This window comes from Macaca mulatta, chromosome 14, assembly GCF_049350105.2.
Source record: "Macaca mulatta isolate MMU2019108-1 chromosome 14, T2T-MMU8v2.0, whole genome shotgun sequence".
NCBI lineage: Eukaryota > Metazoa > Chordata > Mammalia > Primates > Cercopithecidae > Macaca > Macaca mulatta.
Genome location: NC_133419.1, coordinates 56668654 through 56685153, shown reverse-complemented (window position 1 = coordinate 56685153; position 16500 = coordinate 56668654). Strand labels below are relative to the sequence as shown.

At 41.1% G+C, this 16500-nt stretch overlaps 2 protein-coding genes across 35 annotated transcripts in view; one reads left to right on the top strand and one right to left on the bottom strand.

Moving 5' to 3' along the window:
• AKIP1 (A-kinase interacting protein 1) overlaps positions 1-16500 on the top strand; it is a 338621-nt gene that overhangs the window by 264180 nt on the left and 57941 nt on the right. The window lies entirely within an intron of this gene.
• The window catches only part of DENND2B (DENN domain containing 2B), a 177727-nt gene that overhangs the window by 143762 nt on the left and 17465 nt on the right, over positions 1-16500 (bottom strand). For 21 of the 34 annotated variants that reach the window (XR_013404043.1, XR_013404044.1, XM_077963486.1 and 18 more), the window contains one exon: positions 2683-2723. The exons of 12 other annotated variants lie outside the window; for them this stretch is intronic. The gene's annotated coding sequence lies outside the window, so the exon portion shown is untranslated. Of the gene's footprint in view, positions 1-274; positions 486-2682; positions 2724-16500 lie in introns of those variants that run through there. One more of the 34 variants, XM_015114910.3, reaches the window with a different exon arrangement.

Sequence of the window (16500 nt, the reverse complement as noted above, 5' to 3'; positions counted from 1 at the left end):
GCCAGCCTGGTCTCAAACTCCTGACCTCATGATCCACCCACCTCGGCCTCCCAAAGTGCTGGATTACAGGCGTGAGCCACCGCGCCTGGCTACTTTGCTGTTGTTTTTGAGACAGGGTCTCACTCTGTCACCCAGGCTGGAGTGCAGTGGCACAATCTTAGCTCACTGCAGTCTCGACCTCCCTGGGCTCAGGTGGTCCTCCCACTTCAGCCTCCCCAGTGGATGGGACTATAGGCACACACCACCAAACCTGGCTAATTTTTACATTTCTTACAGAGCTGGGGTTTCACCATGTTGTCCAGGCTGGTCTCGAACTCCTGGGATCAAGTGATCTGTCCACCTTAGCCTCCCAAAGTGCTGGGATTACAGGCATGGGCCACCATGTCCGGCCCTCAGTACTTCTTTAGGAGAATTTTTGCTTTACAAAGGACCACAGAGCAGCAAAATACTTTGGAGACTGTCTTTGTCCAACTCATTCTGTACTGGAAGAAGCCAATGCAAATCTTTCACTGGAACAACAACAAAAAAGTCTAAACTATGCAAGATCTGATTAAATCTCAGTCATTTCAGAAGGGTACAGGGATAAGGAAGAAATGTAGCTCTGCCTATCTGAGTATGTGTATTTGGGGAGGAGGGCTGGGGATTACATAGACAGAAGTTAAACCATTTTATTTCTTCTTCAAAGGCCTGCCTCTCAGGAACACCAAAAGGGCACCTACTCAGTTGTTTCCCTTTATTTCTTTTTCTTTTTGAGATGGAGTCTTGCTCTGTTGCCCAGGCTGGAGTGCAGTGGCACGATCTGGGCTCACCACAACCTCCACCTCCCAGGTACAAGTGATTCTCCTGCCTCAGCCTCCCGAGTAGCTGGGACTACAGGCGCCCGCCACCATGCCTGGCTAATTTTTGTATTTTTAGTAGAGATGGGGTGTCACTCTGTTGGCCAGGCTGGTCTCAAACTCCTGACCTCATGATCTGCTCACCTCAGCCTCCCAAAGTGCTGGGATTAAAGGCGTGAGCCACTGCGCCCAGCCGTTTCCCTTTATTTCTTAGTTCTTGATGACAGGGTCCCCCACATACCCTCCCCTTCCTTACTGGAACCAAATCATACCATCCTCAGGACACAAGAATTTGAACATAGCCATGTACAGAACCAACAATCAATAAATGTAGAGCTTGGACATGTTAGCAAATAGCGAAGGTCTCTGGAAGCTACAACTTCCAAGGACCAATCTCCACATGATGGAGAAATCCAAGCCAGGTGAAGATCTGGGCTGAGTTTCAAATATTCCTGAGTTTATGAAGGAGGTGGAAGGTGGGAGGAAGAATTCTGGAACTGAACCCGCAGAAGGCCACACCTCCCACATCCCAAGGGTGACAGCAAACAGGTGTGGACCCGCAGCACACTGAGGGATAGATAGGCAGTTATCTCCTGAAGTGATCCTTGTCAGAGAATTTCCATCAGTTTTTCTTACCATGTTTTATACTTTTTCAAAGTGACTACATATATTACTTTTATCTGTTTGGAGTCATGTGAATTCCCTTCCAATTCCACTAAGGATGCTCACGGTAATGGTTCTCTGCCTCTTGCCTGTCTAGTCTCTCCTGGATCTTCCAGGCTTACTCTTTGGATTCCCATCTCATACCCAGAGAGTCCTATCTTCTTCATCATGAAATAAGGTCCCCTCTAACAAAAGAAAATTAAGACATATAAATGTGCCTTGTGCAAGATCCCACCACAAACTAGTAACACTGCAGGGATTAGAATCCAATTCTCCGAACTGGCGTCCACCACTCCTTCCAACTGACCACAACACCTCCGTTATAGGAGAAACATCTGCCCTACAGCACTAAGACCAAGAATCAAAACAGTTTACTGCATGTCTTTTTAAGCAAAACAACACAACCAGAATGTTTGGCAGGGACTAACTAAATATTTCCTCTGTGACCTACGCCAGAGAGGAAAACTGTGGGAGTTGGGTAGGCACAGCACAGAGGGAAACCGAAGAGACCACTGCAAAGGCCAGCAGATGGGTAACAAAAGAGGAAAAATGTAATCCTAAACTGAGGACAAGCTGTGAACAAAGGAATTCGAGTTTAAAAAGTGGTTGAGATCTAAAGATAGGATTGTAGGTCTAAATGAGAATATTATCTAAGAGGGAAAGCATTTACGGAAAACTTAGGAGGACTATCTTCATGACCTTGGGGCGAGAAAGGAATTCTTAAAGGATACAAAAAGTGCTCACCAAGACAAAGCTTGATCAGAAGGATAAGGAGCTAAAATCTCATAGCAACATAGAAGCACTGACCACTCTTAAGCCTACAACACAGATGTATGCTGAAGTAATATAACACAGGAACAGCACCAAGGTCTGAACTGAAACCTAGCTTAGAAAGAAAAGCCCAAAGGCAAAACATTAACTTTCCAGTGAAGAAAAGAGGAGGAAGAAAGAGAGAGAATGGATACTAATTTGGCCTAATAGAAGCTGAAATAAAGCTTGAGACATGATAAGGTAGACAGGAATCTGTGGGAGTGAGATGGAAGCCCTGGGAAACCAGGAGCATCATCAGTGGAACTGGGAGGAAATTCAAGGGACCCGAACAAGGATCTTTGCTGGGGGAATTGAAGAAGTCACTGTACGGAAATAGGTCCACTGATTTAAAAAACAAAACGTAAAAACCTACCTGAATTATCCAAGAAAGAAACTCTCCAAAGGGTGTGAAATCTGTGAAAAGAGTGGAAAGGTTGTTACCACCAAGTAAAATTCACTTATACTTTCCAGTAACCTTTAAGAAAGAGCTTCAAATAGGATCCCTCAGTTCTCTCAGAGGCTCTGATAACAAGACTGTTCAACAAAACAAGAAAAGGTGGGCAGGGGGGTTCCACAGAAGAGCAAAGAGGTCTGAGGCCACCTTTTTACCCATGCTTAGGGCAACAGGCTTTCCCTCCTTCTGAGGTGACCACATCAGCAAACTGGGCCACCAGTGGTCACCCTCCCCAGTGACCCCTCCTTCCTCTCACAGACATTACATACAGAGTGGGGAAGAGGGAAGGAAAAAACTTGGAGCTCTTAACCTCAAAGAGTTTCCATTCTACTCAAAGTGCCAGGGCACACATTCCTAAGGTCCAGGAACCCTTGCATCAACACTCAGCTCAAGAAGCGCCCAGAAGCAGACCAGACTCTGGGCTGGGAAGACTGTTCGTTTTCTTAGGAAGGAGTGCTGACAACTACAGCAGAGACAGTAGAATGAGAAAAGGCCTAAGAGAACCCAGGGGAAGGGAATTTCAGGAGACAGATGAATTGCTTCCTCATTATGAACCGATCCACTTACTGGGCAGTCTATGAGACAAGGAGTTAAGCTAAGGGGAGTTTTGGTTTTTTGGGTTTTTTTTGTTTTGTTTTTGTTTTTTGTTTTTTTCAAGGCAGCTCTTCCCCAGGTGGAAAAATTGAGAGCACAGATAAAAGGAAGGAGTGACCTCCCTGGAAGCAGGGAAATCCCCCACCCAATGCCTCATTTGTAATCAAGGGCAGCGAGGATGAGACTAATGTAAACAGGCCAGGGAAGCTAGCATGCCCTTCTCCAGAGAGGCCAACACACACACTTCCCCCAGCATGGCCCCTGGAAAGGCAGAGGTAGGCACTCTCTTGGACAAAAGAGAGGGGACTTGGGGAGTTCCCAAGGTGCTTTCAGGCTTATCTGTTCCCAGGCACTCAGCATTCACCAAAATTCCAGGGCACCAAGACCACAAAAAAGGTGAAGCTAAGATTCTGCTGCTTGGAGGAAAATGCACTTTGCAAAAAGTCCCCACAAGAAAGGCTCAGAAGAAAATAATGGGGCTGAACAGCAGGAACACTCCCACATCTGAGCACCTAGGCCTGAGTCCGGCAAGCTTCCCACACCCCTCCCAGCACCAGCGCAATGAACAGCTGCCCTGGAGAAAATAATGGGGCCTTTGTCTGTGCCTTCTCCTGTAGATCTCTTTTTGGAGAACCAAACAGGATAATTCCTTTACAAGAGGGACTCTCCTAAATATCAGTCCAGGCCATGATGAAAGTTTTTACCATCCACAGCATCCCTCTCAAATAGACTCCTACTTGTTTCATATTGGGCAAGAAGGGTGCTATGCAGCCTCTAGCCCCACCCCATATAGAAAGCATGGGCAGACAGGTCCTTGCAGCCCCTTCCTGCAGCCCTCACCAGTCACATACAGTAGCTGCTACTCCGGCTTTCTTCCTGGCCTGGCCACGGAACTGAAAGCCTAAGAACTGTTCTCACTCTCCTTCTTGCCATCTACCAGAATATTCCATATTGAGTGAAATTACAATGCTTGTTGATACTGTTTACATCAAAATCTGTCAAAATGGACTCCCAACAGTAACTATGATTTTTACAAAAAAGCATGAAACAAGCTCTACAGTCAAACTTCTCTTAATGTTGCACTACTAAATAAAAATTTCCAAACTGACAAATATCAAGAAACTTATGCTATCATTTTTCATGATTCAAAACATCTTAAATCTAACCTTACTATAAAATAGATAAGTAGGTCCTTTCTTTGCTGTCTTGTTAGCCTATTTTCTTTGTTTTTAACTTATTATTTTGGTTTGCAAATGTCTCTTCTTACATGTTGTGAAGATGGTAATAGGTTTGGGGTTTTTGTTTTTAGTCCCTTTCCCTAAAAAAATTTAAAATTTCTCCTATGTTGGTCCAAATTAAGAAACAAACAAACAAACAAAACGTGTTTTGTGAGGCCAGGTGCCTCACGCCTGTAATCCCAGCACTTTGGGAGACCAAGGTTGGAGGATCGCTTGAGCTCAAGAGTTCAAGGCCAGCCTGAGCAGCATAATGGGACCTCATCTCTACAAAAAAAATTTTTTTTTATTATCCAGGCATGGTGGCACACACCTGTATTCCAAGCTACTCAGGAGGCTGAGGCAGGAGGATTGTTTGAGCCTGGGGTGTCGAGGCTGCAGTGAGTTATGACTGTACCACTGCACTCTAGCCTAGGTGACAGAGGAAGGCCATGTCTCAAAAATAAAAGAAAAATGTGTTTTGTAAAATCCCATATACCACATTTCTCCCATTTTCCTTCATTGGGTAACTGGTAACAGATGAATTCAGGACCCACTTCTTCCAAACCACCACCACAGACTAGATGCCATGACACAAAATTCCCTTTCCACGAAACGGAGACAGTCCGAGCAACTCCTGGTGTCTTTCTCCTCAATTCCTCTGTTCTAACCATCATTCTTCCTCTCCCCAAACACCTTCAGATCAAGGGTACTTGGGTTTTCAGGCCAGTTAGCTGGATACCATGAGTTCCCCAATTCAATCCGGAGTATCCCCCATTCTCCATGATTTCAGCACAAGAAGGCGTCACAAAGTAGTACAAAGAAATCTGGAATCAAATGAACAAAGGTTCAAATCCTGGATCTTCAGTGATTTACATAATCTCTCTGAGTCATGATTTCCTCCTGTCTGAGACAATCCGTTTATCAAAGTATCAAGTTGTGAACGGCACATAGTAGGTCCCCTGTGCTGACTCATTACTTCCTTGACAGGATTCTCTCCTGTCCTCCCAAAAAAAGATAGGCTTTTCTGAGACTTTTTTAAAAACAGGAGCTGGAAATACTGATATCAGTAAGAGATTGTTCCCCAAGGAATCAAAGCTGTGCAATGTCCCTTACCTTGCTGTGCTGGTGACATTCCGATGACTGCCCTCAATTCCTTTCCAGCCTCTCTTAGGAAAGGCCCAGGACATCTATTTAATGGTACAAACCTGCATTTCTCCCTCTCAAGAGTCTGGAGTTATGAATTATTAGATGGCTCAGGGTTCTCTAAGGGCAAGGCTTTCAGTGTCATCACGGAAAATATTAAAATGTGGAAAAACTGCTCATCCCACCACCTCGTGTTTCTGTGTGGTATCGACTCAACCCTTTATGGTTTCCTCTTGGAGTGCAATCAATCTGCCCTGCGCAAACACCACATCAGGTCTCTCTCACTGTGCTAAACAAATGTTCCAAATGGGAAAAAAATTGTCATCAATTTTTTTCAGGACTGTTCACAGTCTTATCTCACAGCACTTATTTCAAGTCTTTCACTTATTTCATGATGGAGACATCATGAAAGCCAAAGAATTCCCTGTAATTCCCTGTACCAGAAAAGTGTCACGCGTGCTACCTTTCCTGAGACCACAAAAAGTTTATATAGTTAAATTCTTTACAGTAAGGGTGATTTAGTAAATACATACATTGAGTTTGATTTAATGTTTAGGACTCTATAAAGGCTTCTCATGTAAGCAAATTCAAAAATCAGGACAAAAAATCCTGTACTGGCCTAAGGATCCCAAATTTTGGCTCCAAAATTAGAGTAGCTCTTCTTTTCTCTCTCTCTTTTTTTTGAGATGGAGTCTCACTCTATTGCCCAGGCTGGAGCGCAGTGGCGTGATCTCGGCTCACTGCAACCTCCGCCTCCTGGGTTCAAGTGATTTTCCTGCCTTAGCCTCCTGAGTAGCTGGGATTACAGGCACATGCCACCACACCTGGCTAATTTTTGTATTTTTTGTAGAGATGGGGTTTCACTATGTCAGTCTTGAACTCCTGACCTCATGTGATTTGCCCGCCTCAGCCTCCCAAAGTGCAGGAATTATAGGCGTGAGTCACCATGCCCGGCCAGAGTCACTCATCTTAATAACAAGCTGAGGCTTGTTATTTATGTAAATAAATATTTACATTTTTAAATTAAATACAACATTACTCTCTTAAATGAATCTAAATGATCCAATGGACTCTAAATGTCATAGTGGATCATCTATTTAAAAAACATACATTTTATACTATGCCTTTTTGTTAACTCTTCATTTATTTCCTCTTCAGAATTTTATCCTCATATTTATGCTTCAAAATCTTTTATTGATCAGCCTATATTTCTCTGCAATATATCTATTATTATACATATATACATATAAATGCATAAATTTTTAAATTCTGCTATGATTATAACCTCCATTTTTATCCTATTTATTATATATATATATACACACACACACACACACACACACACATATATATATTTTTTTTTTGAGGCAGGGTCTCGCTCTGTTGCCCAGGCTGCAGTGCAGTGGCGTAATCACGGCTCACTGCAAGCTCCGCCTCCTGGGTTCACGCCATTCTCCTGCCTCAGCCTCCTGAGTAGCTGGGACTACAGGCACCTGCCATCACACCTGGCTAATTTTTCATATTTTTAGTAGAGATGTTAGCCAGGATGGTCTTGATCTCCTGACCTCGTGATCCACCCACCTCGGCCTCCCAAAGTGCTAGGATTACAGGCATGAGCCAGCAGGGTCTTGCTGTGTCACCCAGGCTGGAGTGCAGTGGCATAATCATAGCTCACTGCAGCCTCAAACTCCTGAGCTCAAGCAATCCTCCCGCCTCAGCCTCCCAAGTAGCTAGAACTACAGATGCCCACCACATTGCCCAGCTAATTCTTTCTATTTTTTATTTTTGTAGGAACAGAGTTTTGCTTTGTTGCCCAGGCTGGTCTCGAATTACTGGCCTCAAATGATTCTCCTGCCTCGCCTTTCCAAAGTGTTGAGATTACAGGTGCGAGCCACCTGGCTATAATCTGTAAATGTTAAAAAAAAAAAAAAAGAAAATTATTCTTCTGGATTGGGTTTTCATTATCTTTATTGTTAATATGCAAACAATCAAAACATAATTGGTTTAGAAATTGGTACCATTATTAAACATAAAAAGTAAAATTTTATTCAAAATGCATTAATTTTTCATTTTTATAGTGGTAAGCACCAAGAAACTTTGTTCATATAAATAACTAAACAGAAGTGAGAGTCTACAGCCATACTACCCTGAATGTGCCATCTCGTCTGATCTCAAAAGTTAAGCAGGATCAGGCCTGGTTAGTACTTGAATGGGAGAAGTGAAATAAATTTTGATACAGCAATATCAGTATATTTAGAATTACAAATCAAAATCATGTCATGACCTATAATCAAAAATTATTTTTAATTATCTACCAACTGACAATGTCTTCAATTTTGTTGAAAGCAAGAATTGGAAACCATCTGACTTAGAAAAGGATTTGCTACTCACAGTCATTCACTTTCCTAATAATAGTCCTAATTGTTCCTTTGCTTGTTAATCTGGAGGCTTTCACACATCAGGCACACAAATAGCAAGACTCCAGATTAATAATGACTATGTCTTCCTTTTGTAAAGTGGGAGAAGAGTGATTGAGAAAGGAAACACCTTGAGTGCAACTGTATTCTCAGACAGATCAGCCTTTGGAAAGGGGACACAGAAAGTCAAGGATCTAGAAAATATCCCCTGTCTGAAGACTACTAGCTTATCTGCCTCTCCCACCAAAACAGTGGCATTATCAAAATTAACATTAAATTATGTTTATTCATGGATAATTAATGTTATATTTTAACAGAAAGAGACTGAAGATAACCTAAATGTGCTCAATAAAGGTCTGATTAAATAAATTACAGAGTGTCTAAAAACCAAAAATACACGGTTTCCCTTCAGGACTGAATCAAGTCCCTTCAGAATCAGGGCCCACACTTTATTCCCACAGCCTCAGCTCCTACAAGCCCTTCTAAGGTCCCCATGTATATCATTCCCCACTGCAGGGGATGGTTTCTAGACCAGAGACCATGGTCCACAGAGCAACAGACAAGGACGTGCCAGAGGGCATAAGGACAGCAAGGCCTAAAGTGTACTGCTGAGGCTTGTTATAAACACTCATGGAATTGCAACCTGGAAGCCTATGTCCGGGGAAAGGGGGAGGGGACAGTGTCTACGCTGAGAGAGTAAGTAGCAAGGAGCCAGAAGGCTGAGCATGGTATGAAGGAATCAATACTCAAGAAGTTGGTAAGGTTGGTGACATCGGAAGGAAGATCCCCCCCACAGGCTGCTGGCCCCAGAGGTCAGGGCACTATCTAACCTTGGAAGAAGACAAGTGGAAGACAGTATCATCCGAACCAAAGCAGCGCCCAGGCTGAAGGGCCCACTGGGCAGACACTCCAAGAGAAGGCTCATAGTCATCACGATGGGGAGGAGGGGAGGAGTGAGCCAAGATGTGGCTGCTTGTGGAGGGGGCAGAACCTACAGATGGGAACAAATGAACCTGGTTTCATAAAACAGCTTCCCTCTTCTGTGCCAAGTCAAATCCTGCCAACCTGCCAAGGGCCAAGATGATGCCCCTTGTTCTCCATGCAGCCTCCTTAAACACTTCTGCTTATAGTCAGTTCTTCTACCTCTAAACCCTCATCATTCTGTTTATACCAGAGGCAGCCTGAAATATTTCTAAGCTGCTCCATGATCCACTTGTATTTTGATATTAATCCTTAGCTCTTTGCTGTAGGTGTTTTAGGCCTCTCTGAGGATAAGGCTCGTGACTTAGACATGTTCCTATCCCACAGGATGAGCCCTCAATGCTTTACTGTGCAGGACACCTACTTGCTCACAGTTCCAATGGACACACTGTCTCCTGCCACTCATCCCAAATGTCTATGTCTTTCACAGAATTAAAGGTTCACTATATACATGTGGATTCTGAATTTTTGGGTCTTTCATAGTCTTTGGCTTAGGGCTTCACACTTGCTAAGCACTCAGTGAAACTTCTCCGGAGTCAATCATTCAGCTGCTGCTCTACCTGAGGCTCTAGTATCAATGAGCCAGCTCTCCAGAGATACGCCCACATGGTACAAACCACGTCCTAGTGGAGAGGATTATCCCATCATGGGAAGCTCTCCCTTCAAGCTAATCTTAACAAGAATGAAATGGGAATTTGGAATTTCGTTTCCCTTATACAAAGTCACTTCCTAAAATGGGGGGATTATAATTAGGTGATCATTAATTACAGTCGCCATCACAAAATTCAAAATACCTCAATTCCTTTACTTTTTATAACGAACCTAAAGTGGGATCTCAATAGTATATTTAAAAGAACTTGTCACAAATCTCAGTAAATACAATACAAATAAAATAGTTTGAAACTATGAAAGGAAGATCAGTAAACAGAGAAGAATGAATATATAGGAAAAGAGTATAAGCAGTCAAAGAAAAAGCTTACGGTAGAAAAGAAAAGTAAAGCTAATCCCTGTAATGGAATGCCTTCCTCACAGTAAGCTCTCAATAAATATTTGTCATCAAATTTACAGAATGGCTGATATTGATTCTCAAGGCGATGAAACAGACTACGCAAGTGCTGGCTGCAAAAGAAATAGAAACATAAGGTCCATACTAAATCAATGAATTGACGGATGCAATAAAAACAGAAGTGATGCTACAGAAAAAGCTAATCAGAAAAAGACATAAAATACAAAAATACATTTTTCAATAAAAGAAACAGATTCAAAGAATGCACAAGATGACAAGCACAAGAAGGAATGCAGCTCAGAGAACCACCCTGCAAATGATGAAAGTCTTTGAACAAATGGCCTCAAATCTATAATTTAAAGTTTAATAGAAAAAATGCTATCTAAAAACAATAGAAGGATTTGCTCTGAATATAAAAGATTTACAAAATCAACAACCAGAGACTACCACTATGACATTCTCATATTTTTAAGCATAAGAAAAAGAAAAAACTCAGCAGGCAGAGAAGACGCAAATCCAAATTTCTTGCAGTTTTGCAGAGGACACAATTAAAGTCCAGAGATGCATATAAAACTCTCAGAAAAAGTATTTTTACCTCCAATGTAACAAGGTGAGTAGACTCTTTGAGCAAGTGAAAAAGAAATATCTCTTAGAGCTTTGATCATATTGAAGAAATTTACCCATCACATACCTCACTTTAAATTATGTCCAAGAACAACTTTAAATGAGACTTAAATGTTTAAGTTTTACAAATAAGACCAAATAACCCAAATCAACAATTTCCCATTTAAAAAAATAATACCAGACAACATTGAGACAACTGAGTACATTTAAATATGGCCTAATAACAGATGATATTAAGGAATTATTGTTGGTTTGGTTAAATGTGAGAGAGTGGTTATAGATTTTTAAAGTTCTTATTAGATATGCTTCCTGAAATATTATTGGGTAAATAATATAATGTCCAGGAATGGAGGATATAGATAAGATTGGCAAAATGTTAATAATATTTAAAGCAGACAAAGAATATATGGAGTTCATTATACAGATGGGAACAATGGCTATCATCATAATAGCCAAGATACTGAATAAGTTCTCCTGACTTTTGTGCATATTTTGAAATAAGTTGTTTTCTAAATTAATATTTATTGTGCGTCTACTGAGTATCAGGTATTGCTTAGGTATTTGACACAAAAATAAAATGGCCTCAAGAAAAAAAAAAAGTAAAGCAGATTCTTAACCCAGGGTTTATCCAGGGAAATATCCACGATTTCTATGGGTGACTAAATCACAGATATTGCCATTACTACTGTGTTTTATTGCCTATATTCAAATAGAAAGAAATATTAAATTTCAATCAGGGATGGATGAAAATTATGTCATTTTTTTTTCCTGTCCAAGTTGCACGCACTCCAGCCTGGGCGACAGAGCAAGACTGCACCTCAAGAGAAAAAAAGAGATACTACTACAGTCCCTAATCTACACAAATTAAAACAGTGTAGCACTAGCACCAGAACAGTCAGAGAGCTCTGGTTAGCATATGATTAAAGCTGGCATTTTCAAAACAGTGGGGAAAGAATGGATTCCTTAACAAATGACATTAGAACAATTCTTTAGAAAAAATTAAGTTAGCAAAGTAGATAAGGGCAGGGACTGTGGGACTCAACTATCTTAACCTGTATCTTATCTTTGCTGCTTACTAGCTGGGCAACCTTCAGCAAGTCAATTTATAATGATACTAACAGGGAAAATAACAGTACCTACATCATAAGGTTGTTGAAAGAATTAAACAAGTCAGTACATGCAAAGCATTTAGATTAGTACCTGGCATCTAGTATACACTCAAAAACATTCGCTATTTCATATGGTTTGGATGTGTGTTCCCTCCAAATCTCAAGTTGAAAAAGTGACCTTCAATGTTGGAGTTGGACCTACTGGGAGGTATTTGGATCATGGGATTGCATCCCTCATGAATGCCTGGGTGCTGTCCTTGCAGTAAGGAATGTGTTCTCACTCTATGAGTTCATGTGAGATCTGGCTGTTTAAAAGAGCCCTGGCACTCCCCGCACCCCACCACTCTCTCTTGTTCCTTCTCTTGCCATATGACATGCTGGCTCCCCATTGCCTTCCACCATGACTGGAAGCTTCTTGAAGCCCTCACCAGAAGTGGATGCTGGCACCATGATTCTTGTATAGCCTGCAGAACCATGAGCCAAATAAATCCGTTTTCTTTATAAATTACCCAGCCTCAGGTATTCCTTTATAGTAACCCAAACAGATTATTAATACATTACTATTATTACTAATGATTATTACTTCACAATAGAGTAAATTCCAGATTGAGTAAAGGTTTAAATGTTTTATCTTTTTGTTTTTATTCAGAGTGCCAGAATTCAAAAAGTTTAAATGTAAAAAAAAAAAGTAGCATCATAAAAGAGCTAGAATAATATATACTAGATATTTATCTAATATTGGTGAAAGCAGACCTTTCCAAGAATGACACCACAGGAAAAATATTCTCTAAAAGACTGTTAAGACTAAGTGCGGTGGCTCACACCTGTAATCCCAACACTCTGGGAAGCCAATGCGGGTGGCTCATCTGAGATCAGGAGTTCAACACCAGCCTGACCAACATGGTAAAACCCTTGTCTCTACTAAAAATACAAAAATTAGGTGGGCGTGGTGGCGGACGCCTGTAATCCCAGCTACTCAGGAGGCTGAGGCATGAGAATCACTTGAACCCAGGAGGTGGAGGCTGCAGTGAGCTGAGATCACGCCATTCCATTCCAGCCTGGGCAACAGAGCGAGACTGTCTCCAAAAAAAAAAGAGAGACTGCTAAGGCCGGGCATGGTGGCTCATACCTGTAATCCCAGCAGTTTGGGAAGCCGAGGTGGACGAATCTCTTGAGGTCAGCAGTTTGAGACCAGTGTGGCCACACGGTGAAACCCCATCGCTACTAAAGATACAAAAATTATCTGGGTGTGGTGGCAGGCACCTGTAATCCCAGCTACTCAGGAGGCTGAGGCAGAAGAATTGCTTGAATCCAAGAGGCAGAGGTTGCAGTGAGCTGAGATCACCCCACTGTACTCCAGCCTGGGTGACAGAGGGAGACGCCATCTCAAAAAAAAAAAAAAAAAAAAAAAAAAAGGACAGATAAGGCTAGGTGCGGTGGCTCATGCCTGTAATTCCAACACGTTGGGAGGCCAAGGCAAGAGGATCACTTGAGCCCAGGAGTTCAAGACCAGCCTGGGCAACATGGCAAAACCTCGTTTCCAGAAAAAATACAAAAATTAGCCAGGTGTGGTGGCACGCGCCCAAGGACCCAGTTCCTCAGGAGGCTGAGGTGGGAGGATCACTTGAGCCCAGGAGGTCAAGGCTGCAGTGAGCTGTGATCGTGCCACCTCACTCTGGCTTGGGTGACACAGTGATACCCAGTCTCAAAAAAAAAAAAGAAAAAAAGACTGATAAACTTCACTACATTAAATTACTAAAAATTTTGGTATGTGGAAAACAAAGTTAAAAGACAAACTGTGAAAAATATACGTAGTATATATGAGTTGTTCTTAATATTTTAAAAGTTGGTAAAATGCATTACATAAAATGTAAAACTGCTTGATCTGTTAAGGGGTTAATACCCAAAATATATAAGGAATCAACTCAATAGTATGAAAACAACTTAATTAAAAATGGACAAAGGACCCGAATAGACATTTTTCAGAAGAAGACATACAAATGGCGAACAGGTATATGAAAAAAATGTTCACCACCACTAATCATCAGGGAAATGCAAATCAAAACTACAATGAGATAACACCTCACACCTATTAGAATGGCTACCACCAAAACGACAAAAGATAACAAGTGTTGGAAAGGATGTGGAGGCTGATGGGCATATAAATTGGTATAGTCATTCCGGAAAACAGCATGGAGGTTTCTCAACAAATTAAAAATAGAACTATCATATGATCCAGCAATCTCACTACTGAGCATATATCCAAAGGATAAGAAATCAATATGTCAAAGAGCTATCTCCACTTCCATGTTCATTGCAGCATTATTCGTAATAGCCAAGATATGGAGTCAACCTGAGTGTCTATCAGCAGATGAATAAAAAAAGAAAATGTGGTTTACATACACACAATGGAATACTATTCAGCCATAAAAAAGAAGGAAATCTTGTCACTTCCTACAACATGGATGAACCTGAGGACACCATGTTAAATGAAATAAGCCAGGCACAGAAAGAGAAACACCACATGATCTCACTTATATGCCAAATCTAGAAAAGTTGAACTCACAGAAACAGAGGGTAAAATGGTTACCAGAGGCTAGGGGATGAAGGGACTGGGGAGATGTTGGTCAAAAGAACACAAAATTTCAGAGAGATAGGAGGAATAAATAAGTTCAAGAGATCTACTGTACATCATGGCAACTATAGTTAATAACAATACATCACATACGTGAAAATTGCTAATAGATTTTAAGCATTCTCATCCCCAAAAAACGTATGTGAGATAATGTATGTTAATGAGCTTGACTTAGTCATTCTAGATATATATATAAATAAAAACAGCACATTGTACATCATATATATAATTTTTGTCAATTTAAAAATAAAATGAAATAAATACACGAACATGTGAATCATAAAAGAAATAGGAATTAAATGGCCATTAAATATACGAGAAAATATTCAAGCTCCATAGCAATCCAAGAAATGGAAATTAAAACAGAAATGCAATACCATTTTTATCTTATCAGATTTGCAAATACTGATTATCTTCCTTCTTTTTAGTTTGGCAAGAATGGCTGGAAACAGGCACTCTCCCTCACCTAGTGGAAGTGTACACAGGTTAAAGACTTTCCGGAGGGCAATTTGGCTAAGCACATCAAAAGCCCTTAAAAATGTTCATCCCTTTTACTTCTAGGAATCCCCAAAATAATCAAGGAACTGCACTAAAATATGGGCATAAGGATATTCATCACAGCATTTCTGTAATAGTTTAAATACGTGGTGGCGGGGGGACAAACTAAACAACAATAATAGGAGATTAAAGTAGATCAAATATTTAGTATTTTGTGAATGTATTTTTTGTTTTAAAGTATTCCTATATATTTTGGTATATATGTAAACAATTATTATCTCTGTGTGGTAGGATTGTGGGTGATTTTTTTCCTATTTTCCTATTTTTCTAGAAAGACCATGAATTACTTGTATGAAATTCAACTAACTAATTAGGGGGGAAATGCCCCATCATCCCTGGGCTCCCAAAAGCCCAAAGCCACCAGTACAGGAGAAAAATGTTATGGGTATAAAAGCAACTCCCTATAACAATCATTGCCTCTAGAGTGCAGAGAAGGCCTTGATTCTGCCTGGAGCTGAGTTTTGAAGGATGAATTTGCCAAGGAATAAAGTGAGGAGGGCAAGAGAATATCAAGTGCAAAAAATGGAAGCACCTACTATGTTGATAAGCTACACGCAATTTCGGCATGGCAGGAAGGGCAGGGTGCGAGTGGAGGACTGAAGTAAAAGCCAGATCACAAAGGCTTCTGAATGTCATGTCAAAGGGTGGAATTATCCTGTGAAAGAAGAATCAATAAAGAGCTTTCGTGGTTCATTAATATGAGGATCAAAAAAAGGTAAAACAGCCCAGGTTCAGTGGCCTATAATCCCAAAACTTTGGGAGGCCAAGGCACAGGAAGATGGCTTGAGACCAAGAGATTGAGACCAGCCTGAGAAACATAGCAGGACCTCATCTTTACAAAAATAATAAGAGAAAAGAAAAAACAAATGATAACAAGAGTGATTGGGATAGGAATGTGGATAATGTCTGGGAAGAGGCATCAGGCGACCTTCTGAGATGCTAGAAATGTTCCACATCTTGATCAGAGTGGTGGTTATGGGAATGTATGCAAATGCTGAAATCCATTAAGCTATATGTTTAAAATTTGTGTACTTTACTGTGTTACTCCTCAGTAAAAAAGCAAAGAGCTTTTAGAAAGAAGTATCATAATTAAACTATTCTAGAAAGCTCATTCATTCAGCAGCCTGGGAGACTGAACACCCTGAGGCAGCACTGAGAAATAAAAGCTGCATTCTGGCAAAAGAGGGTCAAGACTTTGGCTGTATTGGAGGCAGCAAGACAGTAAGGAGAAGGACGATTCATGACACATTTGGGAGGTGGACCTGATAAGCTTTTATGAGTGTGATTGCTAATTAAACTTCATGATTAAAATTCATGTGAAAATCTAACCCCAAGGTGATGGTATTAAGAAGTGGGGCCTCTGGGAGGTGATTAGATCACCAGGGCTCTGTCCTCATCAGCAAGATTGCTGTCTTTATGAAAGAAGCTTTGGCCAGGCGTGGTGGCTCACACC